Source organism: Monodon monoceros, unplaced genomic scaffold (assembly GCF_005190385.1).
Source record: "Monodon monoceros isolate NGI ecotype Baffin Bay Population unplaced genomic scaffold, NGI_Narwhal_1 Super_Scaffold_16, whole genome shotgun sequence".
Lineage (NCBI taxonomy): Eukaryota > Metazoa > Chordata > Mammalia > Artiodactyla > Monodontidae > Monodon > Monodon monoceros.
The window spans coordinates 106,334,159-106,347,704 of record NW_021703772.1 but is presented as its reverse complement, the minus strand read 5'-3'; positions in this window follow the sequence as shown (position 1 = coordinate 106,347,704).

Sequence of the window (13,546 nt, the reverse complement as noted above, 5' to 3'; positions counted from 1 at the left end):
TCAGAAGCCAATGAAGCATTAGTTCTTTTCATTTCAAAAGAATTGTCTCCCAATTTGATGACTTCTGATTCCCCACTGTTACTACTTTGGTTCCTCACCTATGGACTGATTTGCAGTCTTGCTTCTAATTCTCTCATATTCTTCTCTTCTATGAACTGTAGACAAGGTGACCTCTCTAAAATACACATTCTTACCATGTTGTTTTTTACTTTTCTTCATGACCAGGCACCTGAATTCTTACCCATTCTCATCTCTTTTTACACTTCATTCTACAACCTGTTCTTAAGTCAATCTGAGTTATTTTAATTTTCTAAGTGATCCATGTTTTTACTCTGGACATTCCCTCTCTTCTAGAATGTTTTGTCACCTCCACTTCTTCATGACTAGTTTCCAAAATCATATCTGGAATCATCCCCTCTCAGAAGATTTCCTAACACCTTCAAATTGGGATGATATGGTCCCTGTATTCTCCCACAGGCTCACGTGTGTATAAACTATCTATACTTCCTATAAAAGAATCATAGTGTTTATCACATTTTAAATCAGTGATTCTCAAGCTTTAGTGGCCATTGGAATAGTCTGGAAGGTTTATTAAAATACAAATTGTTTGACTCACTTCCAGAGTTTTGGAATCAGTACTTCTGAAGTGGGACTTGCAAATGCATTTCTAACCAGTTCCCAGTTGATGTAGTGCTGCAGGTGAGGGCTAACTTCTTGAACACCAGATGGTGCTGGCTGAAGCAGTCTGCATCCCAGGGATTAACCTTGAATAGGGCATGAGGTTTACTTAGCTTGGCCCTGTGTAGGAAGAGAAAGAGATTTGTAGGTAGAACATTCTGAGAAGGCACTGAGTCCATGGAGTCAGATAATCACATTTCTGATGCACATTAAATATGAGAGTCATGTTTCCTTAGAAACAAAGAAATGGTGTGGTCACTGCAATAAATAAAGTCTCCTTATCATAACCAGTATAAATTATTGTAATAGCACACTTACTTACAAACTGCAATGTGTTCCCTAGGTGATCTACTCCAAAGGCTTCACTTTATATTTAAGGATATCTCTGTAGGACTCTAGTCCTTTATTTAAGGAGAGTCATGCTAAAATTATTGATCAATTAATGGTGAGCTGGCTCAAATCCCAGGACTGAGCATCAGGAATTAGATACATTATTGCCAAGAGATGCTCTGTGGACAATACCGGCAGTAATAATCAGACATGTGAACCCATGAGGCTTCAGGAGAGTATGAAACAAAGATCAAGTTTTAGTGTTCCAGGCGTTTTAGGTTGGGAAAAGGTTGCAAGCATAAGGGAGAATCCAAACCCAGTTACAGACAGCTGTTGTGGAGACCATCAGGCAGATGTGGTTTCAAATCCAGATATGCTACTTATCAGTATGGGTCTTCTCTGAACCTCTGTTTTCATCACCATTCTGATGCAAAATGGTGATTAATATATAGAGATCAAGATTGTTAGGAATAGACCAGACAAGGAATAATATTTTGACACATTAGAGTAACAGTAAATTATAGTTGTTACCACTACTACAAGACAGCTTATGTAGTGATCCAGGCACAGTAGAGCTTAGGTGGAGCCCAGGTCATAGGCTACAAGTGAGAGAGCATTACCAGTTCTAGGGTAGAGGATCTGAGATAGTCAAAGCTTCCTTAGGAAAAACACAGGTTTTTAAAAATCTCCTTCTTTCTGCTATCCCCCCTCACCTTTGCTCATCATGCTTCTTCACCTACTACTCAATCTTAAGTGGAATTAACAGTGCCACTGTTTCCCTAGAGAGAGGCTTATATGATTTACTCAGGATGGGGAAATGTCCTCCTGGGCTCCAGGGTTCCATGTCATGATGTCAGCTCTTAACACGTTAGGCTGTCCTCCTGCAGGGCAGCAACTAGTTGATGGATAGGTAGAGAAAAAGACAGACAATGAAATTGGTGGACAAGGGCATTGAAACAGCTATTATAACCATGTTCCATAAGATCAAGAATGTAAAGCAAAGCATGAATATAATGTGGAGAAAATATAAGCTAGAAAACAGATCTAAATGTAACTTCTAGGCCATCTAAACATTACCAGAATTTAAAAATTCACTGGGAGATATTAATAGAAAATTAGATGGCATAGACAAAAGCAGTAAAATTAAATACATTACGATTAAACTATGCAAATGAAACACAGACAGAAAAAAAAAAAAAGAAACCTGACAAAATGTAACAGTTCTGTTATCTGTAAATATTATCAATTAACCATAATTCATTTGGTTGTAATTTATGTCCTAATAGAAGAGGACAAAAAGATGGATGAAAAAATATTTGATACAATATGGATAAACATCTTCCAAATTTGATAAAAACCAATGGACACAAGGAATAAAGAAACTCAGTGAAACTCAAGTAACATTAAAACCAATAAGGAAATGACCATGGCTCTTCATAATCAAATTTCTGAAAACCTGTGAAAAGAGAAAAATCTTAAATCATCAGGAGAAAAAAAAATATTTTGTGCACAGATGAACAATGATAATGGCTTAACAGAAAAATAAAAGGAAAGAAAAAAATTATCAAAAACCTACTAAGCATAAGAAAACAGACTTCAGAATGATAAATATTATTGGGATAGAGAGTAATTTTTTATAATGATAATCATTTCATCAAGAAGGCATAACACTGCTAAATGTGCACTCAATAATTGAATTTTAAAATAACTGAAACAGCCGTGGACAAAATTAAATAATAAATAGAACTATAATTATAGTTTAAATATTTAACATGTTTTTTCTCAGTAATTGTTAGAATAAGTTGACAAAATCAGTAACACTAATTTGAACAAAACCGTAAAGAAACCAGACATGATTCTTACAAGGTGCTTTAATCCAACAACTGAACCATAGTAGTTTCAAGTTCAAATAAACCTTAGCCAAAATAGACCATATTTTGTGTAGTAAAACAAGCCTCAGTAAGTTTAAAATAATTTAAGTCATTAAGACTGTTTGTCTTAACCTCAACAAAATTTAACTGAAATTTAATAAGGTGTTTTTTTTAATTTAATTTATTTTTTACACAAAAGATTATTAGTTATCTATTATATATATATTAGTGTGTATATGTCAATCACAATTCATCCCACCCCCACCACCCCCAAACACACTTTCTCCCCTTGGTGTCCATATGTTTGTTCTCTACATCTGTATCTCCATTTCTGCACTGTAAACCAGTTCATCTGTACCATTTTTCTAGATTCCATATATATGCATTAATATACGATATTTGTTTTTCTCTTTCCTACTTCACTCTGTATGACAGTCTCCAGGTCCATCCACATCTCTACAAATGACCCAATTTCATTCCTTTTTATGGCTGAGTAATATTCCATTGTATATATGTACCACATCTTCTTTATCCATTCCTCTGTTGATGGACATTTAGGTTGCTTCCATGACCTGGAAATTGTAAATAGTTCTGCAATGAACATTGGGGTGCTTGTGTATTTTTGAATTATGGTTTTCTCTAGGTACATGCCCAGAAGTGGGATTGCTGGGTCATATGGTCATTCTATTTTAGTTTTTTAAGAAACCTCTATACTATACTCCATAGTGGCTATATCAATTTACATTCCCACCAACAGTGCAAGAGGGTTCCCTTTTCTCCACACCCTCTCCAGAATTTATTGTTTGTAGATTTTTTGATGATGGTCTCTCTGACTAGTGTGAGGTGGTACCTCATTGTGGTTTTGATTTGCATTTCTCTAATAATTAGTGATGTTGAGCAGCTTTTCATGTGTTTGTTGCCCATCTGCATGTCTTCTTTGGAGAAATGTCTATTGAGGTCTTCCGCCCATTTTTTGATTGGGTTTTTTGATTTTTATAATATTGAGCTGCATGAGCTGTTTATATATTTTGGAGATTAATCCTTTGACAGTTGATTTGTTTGCAAATATTTTCTCCCATTCTGAGGGTTGTCTTTTTGTCTTATTTCTTTTGCTGTGCAAAAATTCTTAAGTTTCATTAGGTCCCATTTGTTTATTTTTGGTTTTATTTCCATTACTCTAGGAGGTGGATTAAAAAAGATCTTGCTGTGATTTATGTCAAAGCGTGTTCTTCCTATGTTTTCCTATAAGAGTTTTATAGTGCCCATACTTACATTTAGGTCTTTAATCCCTTTTGAGTTTATTTTTGTGTGTGGTGTTAGGGAGTGTTCTAACTTCATTCTTTAACATGTAGCTGTCCTGTTTTCCCAGTACTGCTTATTGAAGAAACTGTCTTTTCTCCACTCTATATCATTACCTTCTTTGTCATAGATTAATTGACCATAAGTGCATGGGTTTATCTCTGGGTTTTCTATCCTGTTCCACTGATCTAAATTTCTGTTTTCTTTCCAGTACCATATTGTCTTGATTACTGTAGCTTTGTATTGTAGCCTGAAGTCAGGGAGTCAGAGTCCTCCAGCTCTGTTTTTTTCCTTCAATATTGCTTTAGCTATTTGGCATCTTTTGTGTCTCCATACAAATCCTAAGATCTTTTGTTCTAGTTCTGTAAAAAATACCATTGGTAATTTGATAGGGATTGCACTGAATCTGTATATTTGTTTGAGTAGTACAGTCATTTTCACAATATTGATTTTCCAATCCAAGAACATGGTATATCTCTCCATCTGTTTGTGTCATCTTTGATTTCTTTCATCAGTGTCTTATAGTTTTCAGAGTACAGGTCTTTTACCTCCTTAGGTAGGTTTATTCCTAGGTATTTTATTCTTTTTGTTGCAGTGGTGAATGGGATTGTTTCCTTAACTTCTCTTTCTAATCTTTCATTGTTAGGGTATAGGAATGCAAGAGAGTTCTGTGCATTAATTTTGTATCCTGCAACTGTACTAAATTCATCAATTAGCTCTAGTAGTTTTCTGGTAGCATCTTTAGGATTCTCTATGTATATTATCATGTCATCTGCAAACAGAGACAGTTTTACTTCTTTTCTAGCTTGTATTCCTTATATTTCTTTTTCTTCTCTGATTGCTGGGGCTAAGACTTCCAAAACTATGTTTAATAAGAGTGGTGAGAGTGGACATCCTTGCCTTGTTCCTGATCTTAGAGGAAATGTTTTCAGTTCATCACCACTGAGAATGATTTTGGCTGTGGGTTTGTCATATATGGCATTTATTATGTTCAGGTAGGTTCCCTCTATGCCCACATTCTGGAGAGTTTTTATCATAAACGGTGTTGAATTTTGTCAAAAGTTTTTCTGCATCTATCAAGATGATCATGTGGTTTTTATTCTTCAGTTTGTTAATATGGTGTATCACATTGATTGATTTGCATATATTGAAGAATCCTTGCATCCCTGGAATAAATCCCACTTGATCATGGTTTATGATCCATTTAGTATGTGGTTGGATTCTGTTTGCTAGTATTTTGTTGAGAATTTTTCCATCTATATTTATCAGTGATATTGGTCTGTAATTTTTTTTTTTTTTTTGTAGTATCTCTGGTTTTTGTATCAGGGTGATGGTGGCCTTGTAGAATGCGTTTGAGAGTGTTCCTTTCTCTGCCATTTTTCAGAAGAGTTTGAGAAGGATGGGTGTTAGCTCTTCTCTAAATGTTTGATAGAATTCACTTGTGAAGCCATCTGGTCTTGGACTTTTGTTTGTTGGAAGGTTTTTAATCACAGTTTCAATTTCATTGTTTGTTATCGGTCTGTTTATATTTTCTATTTCTTCCTGGTCCAGTCTTGGAAGGTTATACCTTTCTAAGATTTTGTCCATTTCTTCCAGGTTTTCTATTTTATTGGCATAGAGTTGCTTGTCGTAGTCTCTTATGATGCTTTGTATTTTTGCAATGTCCATTTCTACTTCTCCTTTTTCATTTCTAATTTTATTGATTTGAGTCCTCTCCCTTTTTTTCTTGATGAGTCTGGCTAAAGGTTTATCAACTTTGTTTTCCTTCTCAAAGAACCAGCTTTTAATTTTATTGGTCTTTGCTATTGTTTTCTTTGTCTCTATTTCATTTATTTCTGCTCTGATCTTTATGATTTCTTTCCTTCTACTAACTATGGGTTTTGTTTGTTCTTCTTTCTCTAGTTCCTTTAGTTGTAAGGTTAGATTGTTTATTTGAGATTTTTCTTGTTTCTTGAGGTAGGATTTTATTAGTATAAACTTCCCTCTTAGAACTGCTTTTGCTAAATCCCATAGGTTTTGGATCATATTGTTTTCATTGTCATTTATTTCTAGGTATTTTTTGATTTCCTCTTTGATTTCTTCAGTGAGCACTTGGTTATTTAGTAATGTATTGTTTAGTGTCCATGTGTTTGTGTTTTTACGGTTTTTTCCCTGTAATTATTTCTACTCTCATAGTGTTGTGGTCAGAAAAGATGCTTGATGTGATTTCAATTTTCTTAAATTTACCAAGGCTTGATTTGTAACCTAAGATGTGATCTATTTTGGAGAATGTTCCATGTGCACTTGAGAAGAAAGTGTTATCTGCTGTTTTTGGATGGAATTTCCTATAAATATCAATTAAATCTATGTGGTCTATTGTGTCATCTAAAGCTTGTGTTTCCTTTTTAATTTTCTCTCTAGATAATCTGTCCATTGGTGAAAGTGAGGTGTTAAAGTCCACCACTATTATTGTGTTATTGTAGATTTCCTCTTTTATAGCTGCTAGCATTTGCCTTATGTATTGAGGTGCTCCTATGTTGGGTGCATGTATATTTATAATTGTTTTATCTTCTTCTTGGATTGATCCCTTGATCATTATGTAGTGTCCTTCCTTGTCTCTTGTAACATTCTTTATTTTAAAGTCTATTTTATCTGATATGAGTATTGCTACTCCAGTTTTATTTTGATTTCCATTTGCATGGAATATCTATTTCCATCCCCTCACTTTCAGTCTGTATGTGTCCCTAGTTCTGAAGTGGGTCTCTTTTAAACAGCATATATATGGGTCTTGTTTTTGTATCCATTCAGCAAGCCTGTATTTTTTGGTTGGAACATTTAACCCATTCACGTTTAAGGTAATTATTGTTATGTATGTTCTTATTACCATTTTCATAATTATTATGGGTTTGTTTTTGTAGGTCCTTTTCTTCTCTTGTGTTTCTCACTTAGAGAAGTTCCTTTACCATTTGTTGTAGAGCTGCTTTGGTGGTGCTGAATTCTCTTAGCTTTTGCTTGTCTGTAAAGCTTTTGATGTCTCCATCAACTCTGAATGAGATCCTCACCGGGTAGAGTAATCTTGGTTTTAGGTTCTTCCCTTTCATCACTTTAAATATATTGTGCCACTGCCTTCTGGCTTGTAGAATTTCTGCTGAGAATTCAGCTGTTAACCTTATGCGAGTTCCCTTGTATGCTATTTATCATTTTTCCCTTGTTGCTTTTAATAATTTTTCTTTGTCTTTAATTTTTGTCAATTTGATTACTATGTGTCTCATTGTGTTTTCCTTGGGTTTATCCTGCCTGGGACTCTCTGCACTTCCTGGATTTGGGTGGTTATATCCTTTCCCACGTTAGGCAAGTTTTCAACTATAATCTCTTCAAATATTTTCTCGGGTCCTTTCTCTCTCTCTTGTCCTTCTGGGATCCCTATAATGCGAATGTTGGTGCATTTAGTGTTGTCCCAGAGGTGTCTTAGGCTGTCTTCATTTCTTTTTACTTTATTCTGTTCTGTGGCAGTGAATTCCACCATTCTGTCTTCCAGGTCACTTATCCATTTTCTGCCTCGGTTATTCTGCTACCAATTCCTTCTAGTGTATTTTTCATTTCAGTTATTTTATTGTTCCTCTCTGTTTGTTTGTTCTTTAATTCTTCTAGGTGTTTGTTCTTTAATTCTTCTAGGTCTTTGGTAAACATTTCTTGCATCTTCTCAATCTTTGCCTACATTCTTTTTCTGACATCTTGGATCATCTTCACTATCATTACTTTGAATTCTTTTTCTGGAAGGTTGTCTATCTCCACTTCGTTTAGTTGTTTTTCTGGGGTTTTATCTTGTTTTTTCACCTGGTACATAGACCTCTGCCTTTACCTTTTGTCTGTTTTTCTGTGAATGTTGTTTTCATTCCACAGGCTGCAGTATTGTAGTTCTTCTTGCTTCTGCTGTCTGCCTTCTGGTGGATGAGGCTATTGAAGAGGCTTGTGCAAGCTTCCTGATTGGAGACACTTGTGGTGGTGGATAGAGTTGGGTGTTGCTCTTGTGGATAGAGCTGGGTGCTGCTCTGGTGGGCAGAGCTCAGTAAAACTTTAATCTACTTGTTTGCTGGTGCATGGGCCTGAGTTCCCTCCCTATAGGCTGTTTGGCCTGAAGTGACCCAGCACTCATACCTACTGGCTCTTTGGTGGTACCAATGGTGGTCTCCTGGAGAGCTCACACCGAGGATCACTACCCAGAACTTCTGCTGCCACTGCCCCTGGCCCCAGGGTGAGCCACTGCTACCCCCTGCCTCTGCAGGAGACCCTACAGCACTAGCAGGTTAATATGGTTCAGCCTCCTTTGGGGTCACTGCTTCTTCCCCTTGGGTTCTGATGCGTGCGCTACTTTGTGTGTGCCCTCTAAGAGTGGAGTCTTTGTTTCCCCCAGTCCTGTCAGTCCTGCAATCAAATCCTGCTAGCCTTCAAAGTATGATCCACTGGGAATTCTTCCTCCTGTTGCCAGAACCCCAGGTTGGGAAGCCTGATGTGGGGCTCAGAACCTTCACTTCAGTGGGTGGATTTCTGTGGTACAACAGTGTTCCATTTTGTGTGTCACCTACCCAGTGGTTATGGGATTTCATTTTATTGTGATTGCACCTCTCCTACCATCTCATTGTAGCTTCTCCTTTGACTTTGGATGTGGGGTATCTTTTTCAATGAGTTCCAGTGTCTTCCTGTCAATGATTGTTCAACAGTTAGTTGTGATTCTGGTGTTCTCTCAGGAGGGAGTGAGTGCACATCCTTCTACTCCCAATCTCCCAATAAGGAAGTGTCTTTAACATCTTCATATATTTGGAAATTAAGCAGCCCATTTCTTAATAACTCCTGAGTCAATGAAGAAATTTTAAAAGTTATTGGAAAATAATTTTGAGCTGAAAGACAATGGAAAACAGTATCTATCAAAATTTGCAGGACACAGCTAAAGGTAAAAGTATATCATTAAATGCCTGTATTACAAAAGACCTCTAAAATCAGTGACCTATATTTTCACATTGAGAAGCTAGTAAAATAGGAACTAATTTAATCTAAAAAACTAAATAACAAAGGTAAGAACAAAAATCAATACAAGTCCTAAAAAGCAACAGAGTAAAATCAACAAAACAAAACTTGATTCTTTAAAATACCCACCAAGACTGATCAAGAACAAAAGAGACCAAGATAAGTCAGAGAGAGAGAGAGATAAATACATGACTTCACATATATGTGGAATCTAAAAAAAAAGGAAAAAAAAGAACAAATGAACAAATGTAACAAAAGAGAAATAGACTCATACAAACAGAGAATAAACAGGTGATTGCCAGGGAGGAAGGGGGTGGGAGATCAGTGAAATACGAAAGAGAAATTAAGCAGGACAAACTTCCAGTTACAAAATTAATGAGTCATAAAGATGAAATGTAAAAACAAAAAGAAATAAAATACTCAGATGGAAAAGAAAAGAGAACAAAAGAGTAAGGAAAAAAAGAGACACTATTGTAGCTCCTACAGATATTAAGAGATAATAAGATAATATCAATAATATAAACAACTGTCTGACAAAATATTTGACAACTTAGATAAAAAGGACTAACGCCCTAAAAGGCAAAAACTATTAAAAATTAATCAAGGAGAAAAAGAAAATCTGCATTATCCTTTATCTCTTAAATAAACAGAATTTATCATTAAAAATAGTTCCACAAAGTAAACTCTAGACCCCATGTCCCATGGTGATTTTATGAAATTGTTTGGAAGACATAATACCAATTAATATCAAAGATAAAGTCCTCAAAAAAATATTAACAAATTCAATCTCATCATTTATATTAAAAGCATAATCTATGATCACTGAAATAGGTTTATTCCAGGAAGAAAAGAATGTTTTAACATTTGAAAATCAGTAAAAATAATAAATTTAATTATTAAAAATGTAATACATATCAGTAGATGCTGAGAAAAGCATTAGGCAAAGTTCAATGTACATTTTCTACAAAAATACTTAGCAAACTTAGCAAAAATACTTAGCAATATCTTTTACCTACTAAAGGGTATCAACAAAAACCTCCACATAAAATCATACTGAATGTTGAAAGAATGATGTTTTCTCTGCAAAATCAACAAGGGAGCGTCTTCTTACCACTTCTATTCAGCATTATGCTGGAGGCCCTAACGAATATATTAAGGCAAGAAGAAGAAAAAAAAGTCACACATTTTGTAAGGAAAGAAATAACTGTCTTTATTTTTTTTTTTTGGAAACAATATAATTGTGTAGACAGAAAATAGTAAAGAATCTACAAAATAGCTACTAGAATAATAAGTGAATTTACCAAGGTCATGTGATACAGTCATATACAAAAATCAAATATACTTCTATAAATTAATGAACAATTTAAATTTAAAAATCAAAATATTAGGAATAATATGAAATAATCTGACCTATTAAGGGATATAACCAACAAAACTTAGGTAAGGTTTTACACTGGAAATTATAAAACATCAATGAGAGAAATATAACAATGACATAAGTGGAGAATTATGCAACGTTCATGAAGGAGACAATATTGTTTTATGTCAATTCTCTCCAAATTGCCCTATAAATTCAACAAAACATCAAACATATACACACTACTATATATAAAATAGATAACCAGCAAGGACCTACTGTATAGCACATGGAACTGTACTCATAATTTTGAAATAACCTATAAGGGAAAAGAATCTGAAAAAGAATATATACATATATAAATATAACATCAAACAAAATTCCACTAGTCATTTTTTCCCAGAAATTGACAACCTAATACTAAAATTTCCATGGAAAAACAAATGGTCTCTAATAGCCAAAATAATTGTGAAAAAGGAAAACAAAGTTGGAGGAATTGCACTACCTGATTCTGTGACTTACTATAAAGCTATAAGATTTAGGGGCATATTGGTCAATAGAACAAAATAGAGTCCAGAAAGACTCCTACATATATGTTTAACTAGTTTTAGAGTGTTAGTACTTTTATGTATTATATGTAAATCTAATCTTGTGTTAAAACTTATGAAATTATGTATAGAAAATAAAGTTAATTTTACTTTCTCTAAGTTTAAAAATAAAATTAAATAAATAAAAGGCCATCTGGTACACCACTATGGAGAACAGTATTCAGGCTCCTTATAAAACTAAAAATAGAGCTACCATATGATCCTGCAAACCCACTCCTGGACTATACCTGGAGAAAAGTGTGGTCTGAAAGGATACATGTAACCCAATGCTCATTGCAGCACTGTTTACAGTAGCCAACACATGGAAACAACCTAAATGTCCATCAACAGAGGAGTGGATGAAGAAGATGTGGTACACATATACAATGAAATATTACTCCATCATTAAAAAGAATGAAACAATGCCATTTGCAGCAACATGGATGGACCTAGAGACTGTCATACTGAGTGAAGTAAGTCAGACACAGAAAGATAAATATCATATGATATCACTTATATGGGGAATCTAAAAAGAAATGATATAAATGAACATATTTACAAAACTGAAACAGATTCACAGACTTAGAGAATGAACTTATGGTTACCAGGGGGCAAGAGTGGAGGAAAGGGATAGTTAGGGAGTTTGGGATTGACATGTACACACTCCTAAATTTAAAATGGGTAACCAACAATGACCTACTGTATAGCACAGGGAACTCTGCTCAATGTTATTTAACAAGCTAAATGGGAAAAGAATTTGAAAAAGAATAGATAGATACATGTATATGTAGAACAGAATCACTCTGCGGTACACCTGTATCACAACATTGTTAATCAACTATACTCCAATATAAAATGAAAAGTTTTTAAAAAATGGCCACAATTTTGAACACTTTAGAGAAATTACATGCAAATAGCCAATAGTCACATGAAAAGAAATGCTTAACAGAATTGATAATAGGGAGACTCATATTAATATCACAATGTAATACAATTAAATACCCATTTAACTGCTAAAATTACAAGAACAAACAATATGAAGCATTAGCACAAATGAGTAACTCCATTGTGGGGGGATGGTGTGAAGCATAACTGATAAAATCTCTTTGGAAAATAGTTCAGCAGTTTCTAGTAAAATGCAACGTTCATTTATCACAACCTAGCAATTACACTATTGGCATATGCTGAAAAGAATTGAAAACATACATCTACACAAAGACATACACACAAATGTCCATAGAAGATTTTATCAAAACAGGTAAAAATTGAACACAAATTCACCAGCAACTGAATGGAGAAACAAATTATTGTATACTCATACAATAGAATACTTCTCAGCAATAAAAATACAGGAAGTACTGATACACACAACAGCATTAGTGAATCTCAGAAACATTATGATGAACAGAAGAAGACTGACACAGAAATCTCTATAATGTATGATTTTATATATTTGGAACTATAGAAAGATGATTTGAATCTATAGTTAGAAAGCATGTCAGTGATTGTCCGGGGAATAGTGGCTTGCCTGGGATGAGGTACAAAGTATGTTTTTGCCTAATAGAAATATTCTATACCTTGATTTTGGTGGTGGTTACATGATGTATAAATCTGTCCCAATTCATTAAAAGATACATTACAATAGTGTCATTTTAATGTATGTAAAACTATACTTCACAAATTTGATTTTTAAAAATGAAGGTGAAATAATTGCATTTTGCCTCAGACAAAAGTGGGGAGATTTTATCTTCTGCTGACTGCACTACAAGAATTGCTGAAAATTATTTCCAGAGTGAAGAGAAATGACTCCAGATGAAAGCCCACATCTGAAGGAAAGAATAAAGAATACCAGACAATATTTTTTAAAAATCTATCTATCTATCATCTGTCATTTCTGTGTCTCTGTTTCTGTCTTTCTTTCTTTCTCCACCCATTCACCATCTATTCATCCACCCATCTAACTATCATTTTATTCTGTGTATTCACCATATTCTGTTTCGCCCAAGAGCTACTTCTCCTGGCTTTGTACATCTTTACTGGAACACTTACCTCACTGTAGTGTAATTGGCTATTTATATGTCTGATTAATTTGGCTTTGTGCCTTCCAAGGGTGTAGACTACATTGGTCTTTCTTACTAATATTTTTGCAACAATTAGAATGGTTCCAGGCTGACTCAGTTAAGATTGTGAAAGAACATAAAAATGATTTAATGAAAAAAAAAAAAAAACAAAGAGAAAACTGAATTGTTGATTTGGAGAAAAAGTTTCCTATTTTTCATAAGGAAAAGTCATTAATGAGCTAGAATTTAAATTCTAGGGTCCAATTGTAATATTTATTTATCACTAAAACAAAAACAAAATAATCATTCCTTTTTAAGCAGGCTACTCCAGGGGCCACAACTAATACAATGCAGCTTCCA